Consider the following 10,184-nt stretch of genomic DNA (forward strand, 5'->3'; position numbering starts at 1 on the left):
GTTGGGCTTAATCTTCAATTCCAATGAGAAAATCTCTTAGAAGGAAGAATTCAAGGCGAGACTATTTTCTTGAATTCAGATTAAAAACTTTAAATTACATGTCACAAGTATGCACAGAGCACTGCCTCCTATCATGTACTCTGACCATGATAGTTTTGCTTCTGTTTAGAAGGTTCGCTCCCATGTTGTTCACATGATCCCTTCCTCCCAATGACAAAATTCAATTGTTATACGGGATACTCATCTTCTGTGTATATTTCAGACCTGCATAAAGGCCTGTGTATGTGTCTATGTTTAGATGTCTATGTTTATGCTTAAACACGAGAAACATCCTCAAATATAAATGAAATGTGATATAGTCATGCAACACTTTTAAGTCTGTAGATGAAAAGGATCACAAACATCATAAAAGGGACAAGCTGCAGTCTAGAGAAAAAAGGTAGTTGTGTAAGAATGGGACTTCCATTAATAGAACTACAAGTAAAATCCACAGAATAATGAGGAAATGTCAGAATATTAAAGATTGGTCAAATCCTCTGAGTGGATGAAATTATATTTGAAAATCTGGGCAAACACGGAGAGCTGGTGGATGCATTCCCAGTGTCAGAGCATTTGAAATTAATTTAAACACCAAAAGATTTCAGAGAGGTGAGGAAGTCAAGTGATACCCATGGACCAGGTCTCAGTATAGAAACGTTGGGGAGGGCGGCAGGAAAGGGTGTTGTGCATTGCTCTTCCTGCAGCTCTAAGCGGGCAGCACAGAAGGAAGAAGGCTTCAACTTGTGAGAGGAAGAAAGAACGGAGCTCAGGCCTTAAAGCTGAGCTCCGGTTCCGCACCCCCACAGTGAATCCTATTAGTAGGAAGAGCCCAGCTCTACAGGAAGGTCTGTGCCTGCAGGCCCAGTCAGGTTTACTGAGGCTGCACAGGGACCCCCAACTAGGCAGCAAGGCCAGAAGTGAGACTCTACCCACAGGGGAGCAGCCTGGGAATGTTCAAGCCAGCACAAGGCCCGTTTAAAGTTCAAGGTCACTGCGGTGAAATCCAGCATGAGGAAGAGACAAAGCCTCCAACAGCACTAAAATCACATAGAGACCGACTGGGGAGGGACAGACTCACATTTCACCTGCAGCGGTGCTGGCTAGGAGTGGAGTGAGGATGCCCCGACCCGAGACCACCTTAAACTGAGCTTCAGTTGTGATCAAGCTTAGCGTGCAGCCCTGTGGGCCATGGGACTGTTTCCACCGCTCACTCGCTGCCCACCGGTGGCAGAGTCATCCCCACACCTGTGTTTACAGTCAGCGATGATAGAGCTACCCGGACACCATGCAGAGAACTGGGCCTTGGGGACAGAGTGTCTGGCTTTGGCCTCCAGCACCAGCACCTGGAAGGGCCGCTGTCCTGACAAAGCGACAAGGGTGGCCTTCACCAACACTGCACCAAACTTGGGCCTGGTGTAGGGCTTCATTTGCTCGGGTAGGAGAGGTTAGTTCACGTGGGACTCTGTCCTGAAACCCAGTGAAGGGCAGGTGGGGATCTTAACAGACCCCGTCTCTAGGCTTCCCGGGAGTGGGCTCAGGAGCACCCCTGTCCCAGCAGAGGCACAGCGGCAGTGCACACAGCAAGGTCCTACGTGGCTGGTTGCGGGATCTGTGGCCCCGAGGAGACCTCAGCAACACGCAGCCCACGGCAGTGTGGGCCTAGGACTTCCCCAGTGCTGTGCTGCTTTTGAGAGGCTGGAGGCTAAGGTGGGACACAGCTTGTGTTCTTGGCAGACAAAGGCTTCACTTTGGTGTCTGAGTCCAATTGTTATTTGGCCCAGAACCGGTCAGAATCCTTGATTTTAAGAAAAGGACCGTGGAAGAGGGAGTGGCACCTAATGTATTCACAAGGAAAGGTTTCTGCAGCGCTATCTTTAAAAAATAATCCCTGCGTTTTTACTGCACAAAATAGTATTCACATAATGGGACCAAACTGTGCTCCCATCGCCCTCTAGTGATGAAACAGTGACAAAACATCCGTAATAATTAGAAACATGGACCAAGTTTCCATTTCGGGGAGTCAAAAATGGCCACAGGATCAAAAAGGGAAGCGATTGCTTAGATTTTTGTGGAAAGACAAGCACAAAGCTAGATTACAAAGATTAGAACAAAACCCAGCCATTTAATGACCTTGTAATATCACACGTCCACAGAAACCAGAAGTTTCAAGAAATGATGATCTTGTATAATGATCAAAATTCCCCCACATTGACCAGTCACTGTCAATATGGGAGAAATCCCAAAGAAGGGTTTTAAAAAGAACTCAGTTCCTGAAAGCAGATGGTTAACTGACAGCGTCGCTTAAATAATGATTTGCAGAACAAAGAAGCGATCAAAGGAAACTTGAACTCGATGACTTTGCTTTATTTGCGTGACTCTTACATGCAGTACTATAATGTGTAACAGAACATAAGACTGCAGTACTGTTCTCTACAGTAGAATCAGCAAAAATTACAGTGCTGTATAGATAAGGTACACTGTGCAAATAGACATTCAAGCTATGTAAACAGAGATGCACAAAAAACCCGATGAGTTGTAAGTCTGACCTGCGGTTCATAAATCAGAAGAGCACACCTCAGCGTGTAAGTCCATTCGTTAAGCAAGTCTTTCAGTGAGGAACATGTGTACACACAACATATTCAGCATCGCTGATCATCGGATAAACGCAGATCTGAAATATTTTAAACACTTTGATATTATGCTGTACATATGTACAGTACTATTAAAAAATTGAAAATTAAACAAAACATTTGAAACAGGGTCAGAAGCGTGTTCATAATACATAGCAGCAGATTAGGCCTATTCCAGGACATTTCCCTTTTTCATTATGATTATTAGATCATTACTTTTCTGTTTTGGAGATAATTGAGACCTGTTTCCCTAGGGACAACTGTGGGCTTCGTCAACAGTGAAAAGACTGGATAAAAACAGCCTCACTGAGACATCTTCACGGTGGACACACCCGAGTGCTTGCTGCTCCTCAGGTAAGAGAAATTTTCAGATAATCTAAAACTTTTGTGGAGCTAGAGCCTAAAATTTCAGGAATATCTATGTTATTTTTAGAAAATACCTTGCTTCTGAAAATCAAGCATTTACTATTGCTTCTGTGTTCTAAGAATGAATAATATGTATTCATTAGCCCTTAATTTATCCAGTCTTACACAAGAATTTAAACAAACACTTCTTACAAAATAAGAAAACAATAGGAAATATGTAATTTATAGTTGTATAAGTAAATAAGAGGGCTATTTGTACAGAGTATTCTTTAATTCTAGTGACTGATGAAGATAGATTAAAATAAAAACAAATCACAGAATCTAGCCATAGAAGGTAAGGAAACATTTGACATATACAACTGTCTGCAGTCTTATATTTTTATATTATTAGGAAAACTATCACTAATGCTTTAAAATTTGTTTCAGTGATATCATCTACTATTCTTTTACTATTACTATGTATTTCATATTTCTCAAGTTTTAATTAATTAAAAATATCAATATCCATCAAAGCTTTTTTTCCTTTCATTCCCCAGCGTATGTGGATTGTCTTGTAGTGCCATGAAGACTTTCTAAGCTAAAAGGCAGGCTACAGTTATGAAAACTCTAAAGCAATGTGAGGAAGATTATAGACTCAGTTCTGACTCTAGAATTATTAACCAGAGAACCTTAACCACTAGACCTCACACTTAAGACACATGACACTACTTCACAAAGTGCACACACACACATTATGCACTTGATCATGCAATGGATCATAGGAGCATCCTCTCCGGCCTATTTGTTTCTTTTGCTGGGAAATTATATGCTGTTTACACACCCACTCGTATATGTATGTTTATGGAAACACTCATACCTTTTTGGCTCCTGTTGTTTATGGTTACAGTGAGGTTCACGCTCTGCTAGTAACAGCATCCACCACTCAGGAGTATCTTCGAGCTCGTCCTGTGACTGGCAGCATGAAGAATTTCACTGAAGTCACTGCATTTGTGTTGAAGGGATTCACTGACAACCCTGAGCTGCAGCTCATCCTCTTCTTCCTGTTTCTAGCAGTTTATCTTATCACTCTCCTGGGAAATTTAGGACTGATTTTGCTGGTCATTGGGGATTCCCGGCTGCACAACCCGATGTACTATTTTCTGAGTGTCTTGTCTTCTGTGGATGCCTGCTATTCTTCCGTTATTACCCCAAATATGTTGGTGGGTTTCTTGTCCAAGAAGAAAGTCATTTCACTCCTCGGATGTGCAGCGCAGATGTTTCTTGCTGTGATGTTTGGAACCGCAGAATGCTTTGTCCTGGCTGCAATGGCTTATGACCGCTATGTGGCCATCTACAACCCGCTCCTGTATTCCGTGAGCATGACGCCCAGGGTCTACGCCCCACTCATCATCGCTTCCTTCCTTGGGGGGATTCTGCATGCCACTGTGCACACGGTGGCCACTTTCAGCCTGTCCTTCTGTGGGCCGAATGTCATCCAACACATCTTCTGTGACATCCCTGCTCTGCTCGCGATTTCTTGCTCTGACACTCACACAAACCAGCTGCTACTCTTTTACTTTGCTGGCGCTATCGAGATATTTACTGTGTTAATCGTCCTGATCTCCTATGGTTTCATTCTGTCAGCTATTCTCGGGACACACTCTGCAGAAGGGAAGTGAAAGTTCTCTACATGTGGCTCTCACCTAACTGTAGTGTCCATTTGCCATGGAACAGTTATTTTCATTTACGTGAGGCCAAGTTCCAGCTATGCCTTGGAGCACGACATGGCGGTGTCCGTATTCTACACCATTGTGATTCCCATGCTGAACCCCATCATCTACAGCCTGAGGAACAAAGACGTCAAAGAAGCCATGCAAAAAGTGTTTGGGAAAAACCAGTTTGTGAATAAAATATATTTTTACCCTAAAATATTATCAAAATTAAAATAAGTAGTCCATATGTCACCGTAAAGAGAGTTTGGTGAAAATGTTTAACTTACTTGTATTAGTCTCTTCTTTATGAATATGTATGATAAAGAACATGAGGAATCCTCTCTTGCAATGCATTGAAAGCAAAAATATGCTATCATCCACTTGCATTTGTACTGTTTATAATAGTAGGTGTAAGTGTTTCCACACATAGATGCTGGTAACAGTTGAAACACACAAATTTCATACACAACCCTCTATCTAGGTAAACTTCAATGTTGTGTATTATATTCCCTTAGCCTATCTTAATTGTGTTTTGTAGTTTTCACATGATTGCATTTATAAATAATTTTGTGGTTTTAGCTAAGTGGTGTGACAAAACACTGTGTCATCCACCTGAAGTTGGTCTTGCTCCTATAATCCCAGAACATTTTCTCTGGAGACCTGGATGCTTAATTCTAATTTGGAGCAGTGTCCTTCATTTTTTCACCATACAGCACTCACATCATCGTTATCTTCAGATTTCTGGGTGTCAGCACTGGTCCCATTGGTAAGGGTGAAGTTGCCCTGCTTTTATTCTACATACAATCACAGTGCAGGCAGAAAACACATTCTTTAAATGGACACATTCTTAAATTTGAATTAAGAATGAAACACATTCTTAAATTTGAAAACTAGAAAACGCCACCAACATCACCACCACCACCACCACCACCACCATCACAATTCATTTGATTAAACAGAACTGTTCAGCAGATTTGTCTCTTCTGACAGCGGAGTGCTCATCTATCATTAGGAGATTTCCCATGGGCTGCCCCCAAATCCGCTTTGTCTCTGTTTTCTTTGGACCCCCACCGTGCTCAGAAGCCATTGGACATTACTCTCTTCCTCAATGCCAAGGACACTGATGGACATGACAGAAAATACCCTTGCTGTGCTGATGTTGAGGCCTGCTCCCAACACGTCTCATTTTCTCTGCACTTCTACACCTTCAGCAAAGTGAGTTTAACAGTGTTTTCCCTTCCCAATTGTTCTTTAATTACAACATTTAAATATCATTTTGTGAATTTTACTCCCTCAAGGGTTGCGTGTGTTCATTAATTACAGTAACACCCTCAGTACATCGAGTATACCCAAGTATAATTTTGTAAATATGCTTAATACATTTAAATAACACTGCAACAGTCAAATACAGTATAAATAGGGATATATACTCCAATATATTCATACATAGTACCACAGAAATCATTTTATTCTTGCTTTGAGCAGTTAGGGTATCACAACATTACTTCCTTCATATGTAAAAACTCACCCGATAGCAATGATCAGAATGTAGTCAAAGAATACATAATAGGACTGACCCAGAAAGTCTGAACTTATACACATGTGTGTGTGTGTGTGTATTACTAAGCATTGAAGAATTCCTTAAACAGCTTAACATTATGAATGATGGTGAATTTTATGTATATTAAAAATTTAACCTTGCATCATAGGACTCAATTGCAGTCAGAGTGAAAGAATAAAACACAGACTTGCAAATTATACATTTGTTGAATTAATAAATACTATATTGGGAATCCATAGGACAATGGATATCAAATACATATAAATAATAATTCTAAAAACACACATCTCTCATGATTAATGTCTGTACTTCATTTTAAAATAATGTGAAAATTTTAAATATGCAGTCACATTAAATGCTGCTAAAACTCATAAACTTGGTACAAATTTAAATGCTGGCAACTAGAAATTACTGGTGAGGAAGTGAACAACTCCCCCTTCTGCCATAAGTTTCATACCAACAGGCATTTTGCCAAGCAGTTTACAAACTTCTGCTAAGTTTATGCATTCAGCCAAACAGAAGAATGGCTGATTGCCAGATGAATTAACATAGAGGATCTGAAAACAAAAACCAAATGAAAACATAAGACATTGAGGATAACATGTTGAATAGTACATGAGAGAAATTTGCATACATTTCTGCAAATTTATAGAATATTTTGCTGATGAGAGCATACATTGCCAAATAACTACACATGGAAGATAGCATTTATGCCATAAAATTAATTTAATTGGATAGCACTAGGATTCATTGAAGTAGAAAAGGCACATACAAACATTTTAAATGCTATTAATACAATTTTATGGCAAAATGGATAAAGGATAGATTCATGTAAGTATATATAAAGTCAGTGGCACTCCACGATAATATTCAAATTGTTTTTTCTAAATAAACATAAATATATTAATATGTCATTATTTATTGGAATATTAAATTCACTAAAATCCCTTTAGATTTTAAATGTTTAACAACTGAGTGAGAACCTGACATAAACAACTTGAAAGACAAAAGGTTTATTGTGCTTCACCATGCAGAGGTTTTAGTCCATGGTCTATGAGTGTATTGCTTTAGGCCTGCAGCCAGTCACAAATAGCAGAAAAGGTAACAAAGAAGAAGCTACTCAACATGGCATCCAAAAATCATAGAGGGTGAAGGAGTCAGAGAGGAAAGGCCCTGGGACCTGATATCCCTGTAAGGTCACTCTCATCATGTACTACCTTCAGTTAGACCCACTGTCTTCAAATAATTAGGAATTTGTCTTGAATATACATATATAAATATACATATGTTTACACCTATGAATGTGTATGGTATATTATTAAACATGGGTGCTGAACTTCAATGCTACTCAGAATTACAAAGGAAAAAGAATAAGTTTTACAAGTTTTTAAATTTACTGCATATCAATAATATCTAGTAATAGAACAATCAAGTAAATGAAGAAAATAAAAAATTATACATCTGCTGAATTAATAATGAATTCACAATCCACAGAAAACTGTAGAAAATATATGTGCAAAATTCACGAGATAAAATGCTCTTAAGAATAATGTATTTACTTTATCCTAATAATATTTGAAAATGTAAAACAATATCACACACTCATGTACTCATAAAATTGAGAAAAATTTAAAAGTTACTCACTTCAAATTAACAGTGAGGAGAGGGAAATGAAAATATTTGCACCACTTTGGTGTGGCTATAAAAATAACAGACATTTTGGAAAACAATTTGTACATATGTAAAAAGTTTATATCAAAGTATAATTTCCAATTAAAAGAATAAACATGGAACAAAACTGCAGAACAGACAAAAGAAATTTGCTTAGTAAGGCATTCGGTAGTGTACCACGAGAGGTGTGTATGTGTGTGCAAATTTGCACCACACTTCTGGTGAGGACATGAGTTTACACGAGAACCTGACTGCGAAGGAGAAGAGTGGGATCCTGTTTACCTCAAGCGGAGGAGAAAGCTGATTTGGATCAGGATCAATACTCACCAGAATACGAAGGGTGTAAAAGAATTCCAATTTTTTTTAAAAAATAGGTTTTTGATTAAAAATAAATGCACAGGGGAAATGTGAATGTATGGAAAGTCAATTGAAAGCTCATGTGATACTGATTACTAAAAACGATTAGATTTTCATTTTGGAAACTGTGAAGTTATAGTATCAATATTTATTAGAATTCTTAAAATTAGTAGACTCACATCAGTTAATGTTTGTGAAATTGGACAGTTTGCAAATACAAAATATTTTGGGTATACCATGGAAACTAAAAACTATGAAAATGTATTTTAAAAAGATAATTATAGTGTTATGTGTAATAGACAAAATAAATTATCAAGAATGCACACAAAGATTAGCAAACTATACGATTAAAATTTCAATAAAAATGCCACACAGAAAACAAACATGTAAAATGAAATTTAAGTCATATGTAAATAAATTTCTTCTTGTAAAATTCATGCCCCATAAAACGACAGTCTGTTTTTAAAGCAGTGATTTAAAATCAGGTATGGTGGCGCAGTCCTGTAATCCCAGCACGCACCAGGCTGAGGCAGGAAGGTCGCACAAGTTAGAGGCCAGTTCGGGCTACACAACGAGTGGAGGGTCAGCATGAAATATAGAGCAAAACCCTGTCTCAATAAATACATAGGTAAATAAATAAATACACAAATAAGTAAATTAATCTAATTTAAAATTCAACATAGAGGCAAGGAGTTAATGGCAGCCCTTACATTCACATGGAATGACCGCCTCTAGCAAGTTACATCAATTAAGTGGATATTGAAACAGCTGGGATTCATCCTCTAATTTTCTAGACTTTCCAGATCCTTAGTTACTTACAGTCTGAAGGATTTTTTTTTGTAAATTTCTCAAAATTTAATATTGAAAGTCAAATAAATAAATGTTCCAGAACATCTCCATCACCGCAGATGACACCTGAAGGATTTCTCTCCTCCTTTGCCTGTCTGCGCTGTGGGGATCCTTTCTCCACTGCTGTGTATTTTTCTGCTGTGGATGACGCATGTCAAAGGTTCACAGGAAAAGTGGCTGGTTTTTGCCTGGATCCATCAAATTCCTGTCAGGCTTTCAAGATTCTTCCTCATTGAAGCATTTTGTGGGATTTCATACTTGATTTTTAATTGTGTTCATTATGCTTCACATAAATCCTCCACCCTTAATATTTAAAATGTGCAATGCAGTACTGTTAACTCTGAGCAGAGTGGTAGCAAATCTCTGGAACTTAATCACGTCAAGAAACTGAGATGTGCTATATATTGTAGTATTTTTTCTTTGCTTTGTTTTTTCTGTTGTTCTCTTTTGCATTCTGGGGATTGAACCTGGGCCTTAGCACTGAGCTACAGGACAGGGCCTCCCCTCTTTATTGAGAGCTGCTCTCACACTTGAAATTTAGCTGCCTCAGCCTTCCGAAGTCCAGGCATTACAGACACATGTGAGAGCTCCTGGCTGAGCAGTTCTGCGTTTGTTACACACTTCGGTTCTTGCCACTATCTTCCCACTTTTAGATTCTAACCGTTTGAGTCTGTTATGGATCCCATGTGTAGGATGGCACATTATTTGTCCTTTGAATATTTTATTCCACTTAGCAGAATGTCATTCTGGCTCATCCGTGTTACTGCATATGGTAGGATATCCTTGATAAGTCTGATATTCCATTATTTATGGAAGATACATTCTATTTATTCCTTCCTAAGTAATACATATCTAGGTTGTTTCTAAATCTTGGCTATTTCAGGATTTATGACAGTGAATATGGGAATAATAATACCACTGAGAGAAACTTTAAATGCTAATACTCCTAGAAAAAACCTAGACATGGTGTTCTAGATCCTACAATAAACCAAAGTTGATTTTAAAATGTCCTAAGCAATT

The 10,184-nt window shown here is 38.6% G+C and overlaps 1 pseudogene; it reads left to right on the top strand.

Moving 5' to 3' along the window:
* Positions 1-3,994: 3,994 nt before the first annotated feature.
* On the top strand, positions 3,995-4,930 carry LOC102017366 (annotated as a pseudogene).
* Positions 4,931-10,184: the final 5,254 nt, after the last annotated feature.

Source organism: Chinchilla lanigera, unplaced genomic scaffold (assembly GCF_000276665.1).
Source record: "Chinchilla lanigera isolate Chin_1 unplaced genomic scaffold, ChiLan1.0 scaffold00110, whole genome shotgun sequence".
NCBI classification, from domain to species: domain Eukaryota; kingdom Metazoa; phylum Chordata; class Mammalia; order Rodentia; family Chinchillidae; genus Chinchilla; species Chinchilla lanigera.